The sequence below is a fragment of the Ovis aries genome, chromosome 3 (genome assembly GCF_016772045.2).
Source record: "Ovis aries strain OAR_USU_Benz2616 breed Rambouillet chromosome 3, ARS-UI_Ramb_v3.0, whole genome shotgun sequence".
Lineage (NCBI taxonomy): Eukaryota > Metazoa > Chordata > Mammalia > Artiodactyla > Bovidae > Ovis > Ovis aries.
The window spans coordinates 135,507,856-135,519,995 of record NC_056056.1 but is presented as its reverse complement, the minus strand read 5'-3'; positions in this window follow the sequence as shown (position 1 = coordinate 135,519,995).

Sequence of the window (12,140 nt, the reverse complement as noted above, 5' to 3'; positions counted from 1 at the left end):
AATCTATTTCTCACTTCCACTGTATAATCATAAGGGATTTGATTTAGGTCATACCTGAATGGTCTAGCAGTTTTCCCTACTTCCTTCAATTTAAGTCTGAATTTGGTAATAAGGAGTTCATGATCTGATACAAAAAGCAGGAAAGTAATCAGTATAGACACTTGAACAATGAAAAAACTTGACCTAACATACTGAATTTCATCATCTGTAAGCCATCACTGATTGATTATAAGACAAGCTATTATCTTAAGTACCGCTAAGAAGGAAAGGCCATTGCCAGTTAAACTATACCATGCCATTGATGGCCAGATGCATACTTGATTTCAGAGATGTTTCAATGTGGAAAACATACATCTTTAAATCAATGAAATTTGATGTAGAAAATGCAACTGTAAATAATGTATAAATATTATTTATGAAAGTAGAACCATATAATATGGGCAATAAAGTAAGTCTCAACAAATTCTGAGGGCTTCCCTCCTGGCTCACCTGCTGAAGAATCCGCCTGCAATGCAGGAGACCTGGGTTTGATCCCTGGGTGGGGAAGATCCCCTGGAGAAGAGAAAGGCTACCCACTCCAGTATACTGGCCTGGAGAATTCCATGGACTGTATAGTCCATGGGGGTTGCAGAGAGTCAGACACAACTGAGTGACTTTCCCTTTCAACAAATTTTCAGAGTTGGTTTGATACAGACTATGTTCCATTGGTCTATATGTGTCTATCCTTTCAATAAAAACCACTGTCTTGATTACTGTAGCTTTATAATAAGTCTTAAAATCATGTGGTATAAATTCAAGTTTGGTTTTTTTTTTCCCCAAAATTATTTTAGCCATTCCAGTTCCTTTGCCTTCTATATGAATTTTAGAATCAGCTGGTTTGTATCTACAAAAGATCCTTCTAGGACTTTAACTGGGGTTGTGTTAAAAATATACGTAGATCAACTGGGGAAGTACTGACAACAATATTGAGGCATCCAATCCATAAATACAATATATCTCCACTTAGTGTTCTCTGATTTCTTTTTTTTCTTCACTGTTTTGTACTTTTGGGCAGAGACCATGTACATATTTTGTTAAATTGTACCTAATTACTTTTTCTTTTTTCTTATAGGTATTTTAAATGTTTAAATTGTTCTTGGCTAATACATGAAAAGAGAAATTTTGTCCTGGGATCATACTAAATGCACTTAGTAGTTCTGCTGCTGCTGCTGCTAAGTCGCTTCAGTCGTGTCCGACTCTTCACAACCCCATGGACTGCAGCCCACCAGGCTCCCCCGTCCCTGGAATTCTCCAGGCTAGAACACTGGAGTGAGTTGCCATTTCCCTCTCCAGTGCATGAAAGTGAAAAGTGAAAGTCAAGTTGCTCAGTCATGTCCGACTCTTCACGACCCTGTGGACTGCAGCCTACCAGGCTCCCCCATCCATGGGAGTTTCCAGGCAAGAGCACTGGAGTGGGGTGCCATTGCCTTCTCTGTTATTAGTTCTAGGAGCTTTTAAAACAGATTTTCTTGGGGGATGGGGGGCGGTTTCTATCTAGACAGTGACATTTGTGAATAGAGACAGTTTTGTATCTTTCTTTAAAGTATGTCTTTATCTTGCTTTATTGTACTGCCTAGGATTTTCTGTACAGTAGTAAATAGCACTGGTAAGAGTGGACTTTTTTTTTTTCCTTTGGCCATGTTCTGTGGCTCGTGGAATCTTAGCTCCTGTCCCAGGGACTGAATCTGGGCCCCGGCTGTGAGATCACTGAGTCCTAACTATGGACCTCCAGGGAATTCCCACTAGTTTTCAACATCATACTGTTAAGTCCTAAAAACAAGAAAAGGAGATAAAAGGTATACAGATTGAGAGGGAAGAAATACAATTTTCTTTGCTTACAGATGACACGATAATCTATGTAGAAAATCCAAAAGATTTGACAAAGGAACTCCTGTAATTAATAAGTGATTACAGCAGGGGTGCAGGATACAAGGTTAACATATAAAAGTCAACTGCTTTCAAATATAACAGCAATGAATAACTGGAATTTTAAATTGAAAATATAATACTATTTACATTAGCACCCCCCAAAATGAAATACTTAGGTATAAATCTAACAAAATATGTACAAGACCTATGTGAGGAAAACTACAAAACTTTGATAAAAGAAATCAAATAAGAACTAAATAAATGGACAGGTATTTCACATGTCAGTGGATAGAAAGACAACACTGTCAGGATGGCAGTTCTTCCAAACTTGTTCTACAGGTTCAAAACAAGCCCAATCAAAACCTCAGCAAATTATTTTGTGGATATTAACTTACTCTAAAGGTTATACAGAGAGGATAAAAGGCTCAGAATAGACAACATAGTATTGAAGGAAAAGAACGGAGTTGAAGAGCTGCCAGTACCTGACTTAAAGATATACCATAGAGCTACACCAGCCAAGATGATATTCACAAAAGGACAGACAAATAGGTCAATCGAATAGAACAGAGAGCCCAGGGACAGGCTTACATAGGGATAGTCAACTAATCTTCAACAAAGGAGCAAAGGCAATAAAATGGAGCAAAGACAGCGCTTTTACTAAATGATGCTGGAACAACTGGAGATCCACGGTAAGCAAAAGGTGAATCTAGATATAGACCTTCTATCCTCCCCAAGAATTACCTCGAAATGGGCCACAGACCTAAATGTAAAACACAGAAGTGTAAAACTCTTAGAAGATAACATAGAAGAGGGCTTCCCTGGTGGGCCAAGGGCCAGGACCCCACGCTCCCAATTCAGGAGACCCAGGTTCAATCCCTGGTCAGGGAACTAGATCCCACATGCTGTAACTAAGACCCAGCAACAGTTAACTAAATAAATAAATATTTAAATTAAAAAAAAAAAACCAGGAGAAAATCTAGATGACCTTGGTTTTGGCAATAATTCCTAAAGTATGATCCATGAAAGAAATAACTGATAAATTAGACTAAAAGTTTCTGCTCTGTGAAAGACAATGAAAAACTACAGACTGAGAGAAAGTATCTGCAAAAGACATACCTAACAGAGGACTAGGGGCTTTCCAGGCAGTGCTAGTGGTGAAGAACCCACCTGTCAATGCAGGGAACATAAGAGACGCAGGTTCGATCCCTGGGTCGGGAAGAGCCCGTATGCTGTAGAGCAGCTAAGCCCGTGTGCCACAACTACTACAACCTGCGCACCACAACAAAAGCAGCCCCTGTTCACAACCAGAGAAAGGCCACAGGCAGCAGAGAAGACCCAGTGCAGCCAAGAACTAATTTTTAAAAAAATGAGATTCCACTAACACTCACTCACTGCTCAGCTGCTAAGACTCTGTGGCCCCATAGACTGCAGCACACCGGGCTCCTCTGTCCTCTACCATCTCCTGGAATTTGCTCAAACATGTCTGTTGACTTGGTGATGCTATCTAACCATCTCATCCTCTGCCACCCCCTTCTCCTTTTGCCTTCAGTCTTCCCCAGAATCACGGTCTTTTCCAGTGAGTTGGCTCTTCACATCAAGTGGCCAAAGGACATGATGGAGTTTCAGTATCAATTTCTCCAGTGGATATGCAGGGTTAATTTCCTTTAATATTGACTGGCTTGATCTCTATGCTGCCCAAGGGACTCTCAAAAGTTTCTCCAGCACAATTCAAAATCATCAGTTCTTTGGCGCTCAGCCTTCTTTTTGGTCCAGTTCTCACATCCGAACATGACTACTGGAAAAACCAAAGATTTGACTATACAGACCTTTGTTTGCAAAGTAATGGCTCTGCCTTTTTTTTAAATTTATTTTTTAATTGAAGCATAATTGCTTTACAGAATTTTGTTGTTTTGTGTCAAACATCAACATGAATCAGTCATAGGTGTACATGTCTCCCCCCTCTGGAACCCCTCTCCCATTCCCTCCCCATCCCACCCCTCTAAGTTGACACAGAGCCCCTCTTTGAGTTCCCTGAGACATATGGTAAATTCCCATTGGCTACCTATTTTACACATGATAATGTAAGTTTCCATGTTACTCTCTCCATATATCTCACCCTCTCCTCCCCTCTCCCTGTGTCCATAAATCTGTTCTCTATGTCTGTTTCTCCACTGCTGCCTTGAAAATAACTTCTTCAGTACCATCTTTCCAGATTCCATATATATGTATTAGAATACGATATTTATCTTTCTCTTTCTGATTTACTTCACTCTGTATAATAGGCTCTAGGTTCAGCCACCTGACTGAAATGTGAATATTCCATTGTGTATATGTACCACAACTTCTTTATCCATTCATCGGTCAAACATCTAGGTTGCTTCCATGTTCTAGCTGTTGTAAATAGTGCTGCAGTGAACATTGGGGTGCATGTGTCTTTTTCAATTTTGGTTTTCTCAGGGTATATGCCTAGGAGTGGGATTGCTGGGTCATATGGTGGTTTTGTTCTTAGTTTTTTAAGGAATCTCCATACCGTCTTCTGTAGTGGCTGTATCAACTTACATTCCCACCAACAGTGCAAGAGTGCTCCCTTTTCTCCATACCCTCTCCAGCATTTATTGTTTGTAGACTTTTGGATGATGGCCATTCTGACAGGTGTGAAATAATATCTCATTATAGTTTTGATTTCTATTTCTCTAATAATGAACAATGTTGAGCATCTTTTCATATGTCTGTTAGCTATCTGTATGTCTTCTTTGGAGAAATGTCTGTTTGGGTCTTTTTCCCACTTTTTGATTGAGCTGTTTCTTTTTCTGGTATTGAGTTGTATGAGCTGCTTGTATATTTTGGAAATTAATCCTTTGTCATTTGCTATTATTTTCTCCCATTCTGAGGGCTGTCTTTTCACCTTGTTTATAGTTCCTTTGCTGTGCAAAACCTTCTAACTACATCCCACTTGTTTACTTTTGTTTTTATTGCCGTTACTCTAGGAGGTGGGTCATAGAGGATCTTGCTTTGATTTATGTCATCAAGTGTTCTGCCTATGTTTTCCTCTAAGAGTTTTATAGTTTCTGGTCTTATATTTAGGACTTTAATCCATTTTGAGTTTATACTTGTGTATGGTGTTAGGAAGTGTTCTGATTTCATTCTTTTACATGTAGCTGTCCAGTTTTCCTGGCATCACTTACTGAAGAGGCTGTCTTTGCCCCATTGTATATTCTTGCCTCCTTTGTCAAAAATAAGGTACCCATAGGTGCATGGGTTTATTTCTGGGCTTTCTATCTTGTTCTACTGGTCTATATTTCTGTTTCTGTGCCAGTACCAAACTGCCTTGATGACCGTAGCTTTGTAGTATAATCTGAAGTCAGGAAGGTTAATTCCTCCAGCTCTATTCTTCTTTCTCAAGACTGCTTTGGCTATTCAGAGTCTTTTGTGTTTCCATATGAACTGTAAATTTTTTTGTTCTAGTTCTTTGAAGATGTGATTGGTAATTTGATAGGGATCACATTGAATCTGTAGACTGCATGTGGTAGCTTAGTCGTTTTCATAATATGGATTCTTCCTACTCAGAAACATGGAATATCTCTCCATCTGTTTATGTCATCGTTGACTTCTTTCATCAGTGTCTTATAATTTTCTGTTTACAGTTATTTTGTCTCCTTAGGTAGGTTTATTCCTAGATATTTTATTCTTTCTGTTGCAATGGTGAATAGGATTCATTTCTTAATTTATCTGATTTTTCATTGTTAGTACACAGGAATGCAAGTGACTTCTGTGTATGGATTTTGTATCCTGCAACTTTGCTAAATTCACTGATTAGCTCTAGTAATTTTCTGATAATATCTTTAGGGTTTTCCATGTATAGTATCATGTAATCTGCAAACAGGGAGCACTCTACTTTTCTGATCTGGATTCCTTTTATTTCTTCTGTGATTGCTGTAGTCTAGACTTCCAAAATTATGTTGAATAATGGTGAGAGTGGACACCCTTGTCTTGTTCCTAATCTTAGAAGAGATGCTTTCAGTTTTTCACCACTGAAAATAATGTTTGCTGTGGGCTTATCATATACGGCCTTTACTATATTGAGGTAGGTTCCTTCTATGCCCATTTTGAAGAATTTTAATCATAAATGTGTGCTGAATTTTGTCTGTTTATCTATTGAGATTATCATATGGTTTTTATCTTTCAATTTGTTAACATGGTATATCACATTGATTCATTTGCATATATTGAAGAATCCTTGCATCCCTGGAATAAACTCAACTTGATCATGGTATATGAGCTTTTTAATGTGTTGGTGAATTCTGTTTGCTAAAACTTTGTTGAGGATTTTTGCATCTATGTTCATCAGTGATATTGGCCTGCAGTTTTCTTTTTTCGTGTTGTCTTTGTCTTGTTTTGGAATCAGGGTAATGGTGGCCTCGTAGAATGAGTTTGGAAGTGTTCCTTTCCTCTGCAATTTTTTGAAAGAGTTTTAGAAGGATGGGTATTAGCTCTTCTGTAAATGTTTGGTATAATTCACCTGTGAAGCCATCTTGTCCTGGGCTTTTGTTTTCTGGGAGATTTTTTTATCACAGTTTCGATATCAGTGCTTGTAATTGGGTTGTTCCTAATTTCTATTTCTTCCTGGTTCAGTCTTGGAAGATTGAACTTTTCTAAGAATCTGTCCATTTCTTCCAGGTTATGCATTTTATTTCCATACAGTTGCTCATAATAGTCTCACAATCCTTTGTATTTCTGCATTGTCTGTCGTAACCTCTCCTTTTTCATTTCTAATTTTGTTGATTTGATTCTTCTTTTTTCCTTGATGAGTTTGGTGAAAGGTTCATTTTGTTTATCTTTTCAAAGAACCAGCTTTTATTTTTATTAATCTTTACTATTGTTTCTTTCATTTCTTTTTCATTTATTTTTGCTCTGACTTTTGTGATTTTTTTCCTTCTGTTAATTTTTTTCTTGGGGGGGGGGGGTCTGTTGTTCTTTTCCCAATTGTTTTAGGTGTAAAGTTAGGTTGCCTATTCGATGTTTTTCTTATTCCTTGAGGTAGGACTGTATTGCTATAAACTTCCCTCTTAGAACTGCTTTTGCTGCATCCCATTGGTTTTGAGTTGTCATGTTTTCATTTCGTTTCTTCTTGATTTCCCTTTTGATTTCTTCAGTAACCTGTTCCTTATTTATAAACGTATTGTTTACTCTCCACGTGTTTTCTACAGTTTTTTTCTTGTAATTGCTATCTAGTCTCATAGTGTTGTCGTCAGAAGAGATGTTTGATATGATTTCAATTTTCTTAAATTCACTGAGGTTTGATTTGTGACCCAAGATGTGGTCTATCCTGGAGAATGTTCCATCTTCACTTGAGAAGATGTATTCTTCTGCATTTGGATGGAATGTCCTGAAGATATCAATGAAATTCATCTCGTCTAATGTATCATTTAAGATTTGTGCTTTCGTATTAATTTTCTGTTTTGATGATCTGTCCACTGGTGTAAATGGGGTATTAAAGTCTCCTGCTATTATTGTGTTACTGTAAACTTTTCCTTTTATGTTTGTTAGTGTTTGTCTTATGTATTGAGGTGCTCCTATGTTGAGTGCATAGATATTTACAATTGTTATGTCTTCCTCTTGGACTGTTCCCTCATTATGTAGTGTCCTTCCTCATCTCTTGAAACCTTCTTTATTTTAAGGTCTATTTTGTATGTTATGAGGATTGCTACTCCAGCTTTCTTTTGATTTCCATTCACATGGAATATATTTTTCCATCCTTTCACTTTCAGTCTATATGTGTCTTTAGATCTGAAGTGGGTTTCTTGTAGACGGCATATATATGGGTCTTATTTTTGTATCCATTCATCCAGTCTGTGTCTTTTGGTTGGAGCATTGAATCCATTTACATTTAAAGTAATTATTGATATATATGTTCCTATTGCCATTTCCTTAATTGTTTGGAGTTTGTTTTTGTAGATCTTTATCTTTTCTTGTATTCCCTGACTATATACGTCCCTTTAACATTTGCTGTAAAGCTGGTTTGGTGGTACCGACTTCTCAACTTTTGCTTGTCTGTGAAGCTTTTGATTTCTCCATCAATTCTGAATGAGATCCTTGCTGGGTAGAGTAATTTTGGTTGTAGATTTTTCCCTTTCAGTACTTTAAATATATCCTGCCATTCCCTTCTGGCCTGCAGAGTTTCTATTGAAAAATCATCTGTTAAACATATGGGGTTTCCTTTGTATGTTACTTGTTGCTTTTCCCTTGCTGCTTTTAACAGTCTTTGTGTTTAATCTTTGTTAGTTTGATTAGTATGTGTCTTGGCGTGTTTCTCCTTGAGTTTATCCTATATGGGACTCTTTGCATCTCTTGGACTTGATTGGACTATTTCCTTTTCCATGTTGGGGAAGTTTTCAACTATAATCTCTTCAAAAATTTTCTCATACCCTTTCTTTTTCTCTTCTTCTTCTGGGACCCCTATAATTTGAATGTTGGTGCATTTAATATTGTCCCAGAGATCTCTGAGATTATTCCCAGTTCTTTTCATTCTTTTTACTTTATTCTGCTCTTCAGCAGTTATTTTCACCATTTTATCTTCCAGCTCACTCATACATTCTTCTATTTCAGATATCCTCTTGATTCCTTCTAGATATTTTTAATTTCAGTAATTGTGTTGTTTGTATGTTTATTCTTTAATTCTTCTAGGTCTTTGCTAATTGATTCTTGCATTTTCTCCATTTTCAAGACTTTGGATCATTTTTACTATCATTATTTTGAATTCTTTTTCAGGTAGATTGCTTATTTCCTCTTCATTTATTTGGACTTCTGTGTTTCTAGTTTGTTCCATCATTTGTGCAGGATTTCTCTGCCTTTTCATTATTTTTTTTAACTTATTGTGTTTGAGGTCTGTTTTCCAGATTTAAAGGTTGAATTCTTTCTTTCTTTTGGTTTCTGCCCTTGTAAGTTTGGTGCAGTGGTTTGTATAAGCTTCAGGTAGGGTGTGACTTGTGCTTGTGTTCTGGTGGAAGGAGGTGACTTTTTTTCCCCCCTCTGATGGGCAGGGCTGAGTGAGGTGGTACTCCTGTCTGCTGATGATTTGGTTTGTGTTTTTGTCTTGTTTGTTGTTTGGATGAGGTGTCCTGCACAGGGTGCTACTGATAGTTGGGTGATGCCGGATCTTGTATACAAGTGGTTGCCTTTGTAGGAGTTCTCACTATTTAATATTCCCTAGGGTGAGGAGTTCTCTGGTAGTCTAGGGTCTTGGAGTCAGTGCTCCCACTCCAAAGGCTCAGGGCTTGATCTCTGGCCAGGAACAGAGATTCCACAAGTGGTCTGTTATGGCATTAAATGGGATTAAAATAAATACCCCAAAACGAGAAGCCAAAAACAACCCCAGACAAATGGCAATTACAAAATCAGGCAAATAATAATTAAAATAATGGACTATACACACATACATGTTCACCGATAAGCAAAATCAAAACAGTCCAACAAAAATAAAGTACAGTAGATTGACTCGGTACAACAAAGGAAACCAAAAATGTTACCCAGCAGTTAAGAACAAAACTAACTAAAGCACAAACTGGAAAACAAAACTAAAGCAAGGTGCCAAGTGGGGAATAAAGCATGAAAGCAAAACTAACAAATATGGTGAGAAAAAGAAAGAAAGAGAGAAGGGAAATGCAAAGTTAAACAGAAGTAGATAAAGAATATTTCTATATATTAAAGATTAACAGCAAGGGGTAAAGAACAGTAGGAAAAACAAACAAAGGAATAAATATAGAAAAAATAATAAGTTTAAAAATTTAAATAAAAAGAGAGAGAGAGAGAAAAGGAAAACTACAGAACTGCAAAAGGCCAACATAGAGACAGAAGTCTATAGCAGAAATAAAAAGTGTAATTGGAAAAAAAAAATCTCAAAAGCTTAAATAGATTTCATAGTGCTAATAAAATCAACAACTACAACAGGAGGGGGAAAAAAAAAACAAAAATCAAAGAAACTACAGAACAAGTCAAAATATAATAATAATAAATGTTTTTCTTGAGCCTCTGCTGTCAGCGTCCTTTCCCTCACTGAGAGTCACAGTCCACCTCACCTCGCTAGGATGCCCTCTAACACTGCGCTGGTCTCTGGACCTGCTGTGAGGGCAGCTCACACTATAATCTGGTCCTACTCCTGTGTGTTCTTGCCTTCAGTGTCCACAGCTGTCAGAACTAGTGCATTTTCTTTTGTGGGAGCGCTCAGTGTCTTTTTACATATTCCATAGACAACAGGGTCTGAGTAGTTGATCATGTGGATTTAATCTGCAGCTTGTACAGCTGGTGGTAAGGTTTTGGGTCCTCTTCCTTAGCCACACTGCCCCTGGGTTTCAGTTGTGGTTTTATCTCCGCCTCTGCGTGTGGGTAGTCCACTGGGGTTTGCTCCTGATGCTGCCTTGAAGAGCTTAGGTCTGCTCCAGTGAGTGCCAGGTATTGAGGTAGTGCAGCTGCTTGGGTTGCGGGGACCCTGGTGATGCCAAGTGTGCAGGGACACAGACTGCCTCAACCACAGGAGTTAAAGGAGCGTATGAGGGACTTAAAGGGGCACCCTGGGTGGAGTCCTACTCTACTGTTCCCCTCATCAGGCAGTTGATGGGCTAGCCTCTCTATTGTTCAGCTGCCAGTGCTGACATGCGGGGAGAGAGAGGCTAAGGTGATAGCTCCACCCCCCATGCATGACTCAGCAGTATCCCTGCTTCCATGGCTGCCTGGCTTTCCTCTACAGGCACTTCCTCCCTCACGTCCTCTCAGTCTGTCTCCAAGCAGTCAACAGCAGCCTTCACCCTGGGATTGTTCCACAATCTCTATGCTCCAGCTCCCACCTGCTGCACCTTCTAGGGGACCTGTGTCCCTGTCCAGGGCACATATGTCTATAGCAAGGATTGTCTGATTCTCATTTCATTTAGGCTGTCACAGATCAGCTGCTTTATGTTTCTTAGCCTCAAATTTTCTCCTCTGACCCAGACAATTGCCCCAATGTGGGGATTGGACCCCTGCTTCAGTTCCCCCACTCGCCAAGGGCAGGTCCAGTCCTACTAACACTCCATGTTTTTCCCCCTAGTTCCTTCATCCTACCGAGTTTTGAGTGGTTCTATATATTCTTGTCCAGTGGTCAGGTACTCCTGCCTATTCTCAGTAGGTGTACTGCAAGCCCTTCTGTGTCTGAAGGTGTATTCTTGATGTATCCGTGGAGAGAGATGTACTCCATGTCCACCTACTCCTCTGCCATCTTGTTCTCTCTCGAAAACTTTTCTGCTTTTTAATACGCTCTCTAGGTTGGTCACAGCTTTTCTTCCAAGGAGCAAGCGTTTTTTAATTTCATGGTTGCAGTCACCATCCACAGTGATTTTGGCACCCAAGAAAATTAACCCTGTCATTGCTTCTACATTTCCCCCTTCTATTTGTCATGAAATGATGGAACTGGATGCCATGATCTTAATTTTTTGAATGTTGAGTTTCAAGTCAGCTTTTTGACTCTCCTCTTTCACCCTCAAGAGGTTCTTTACTTCCTCTTCACTTTCTGCCTTTAGAGAGGTGGTGGTAGTTGTTCAGTCACTAAGTTGTGTCCAACTCTTTGTGACCCCATGGACTGCAGCCAGGTTTCCCTGTTCTTCATCATCTCCTGGAGTTTGCTCAGATCCATGTCCATTGAGTCGGTGATGCTATCTAACTATCTCATCTTCTGCTGCCCTCTTTCCCTTTTGCCTTCAATCTTTCCCAGCATCAGGGTCTTTTCCAATGAGTTGGCTCTTCACATTAGGTGGCCAAAGTATTGAGCTTCAGCATCAGTCCTTCCAATGAATATTCAGGGTTGATTTCCTTTAGGATCAGAATGGTATCATCTGTTTATCTAAGGTTGTTGGTATTTCTCCCAGCAATCTTGATCCAGCTTACAATTTATCCAGCCCAGCATTTTACATGATATACTCTGTTCAGTTCAGTTCAGTTCAGTTCAGTTCAGTTCAGTTCAGTCATTCAGTCGTATCCGACGTTTGTGACCCCATGAATCCCAGCACGCCAGGCCTCCCTGTCCATCACCAACTCCCGGAGTTCACTCAGACTCACGTCCATCGAGTTAGTGATGCCATTCAGCCATCTCATCCTCTGTCGTCCCCTTCTCCTCCTGCCCCCAATCCCTCCCAGCATCAAAGTCTTTTCCAATGAGTCAACTCTTTGCATGAGGTGGCCAAAGTATTGGAGTTTCAGCTTCAGCA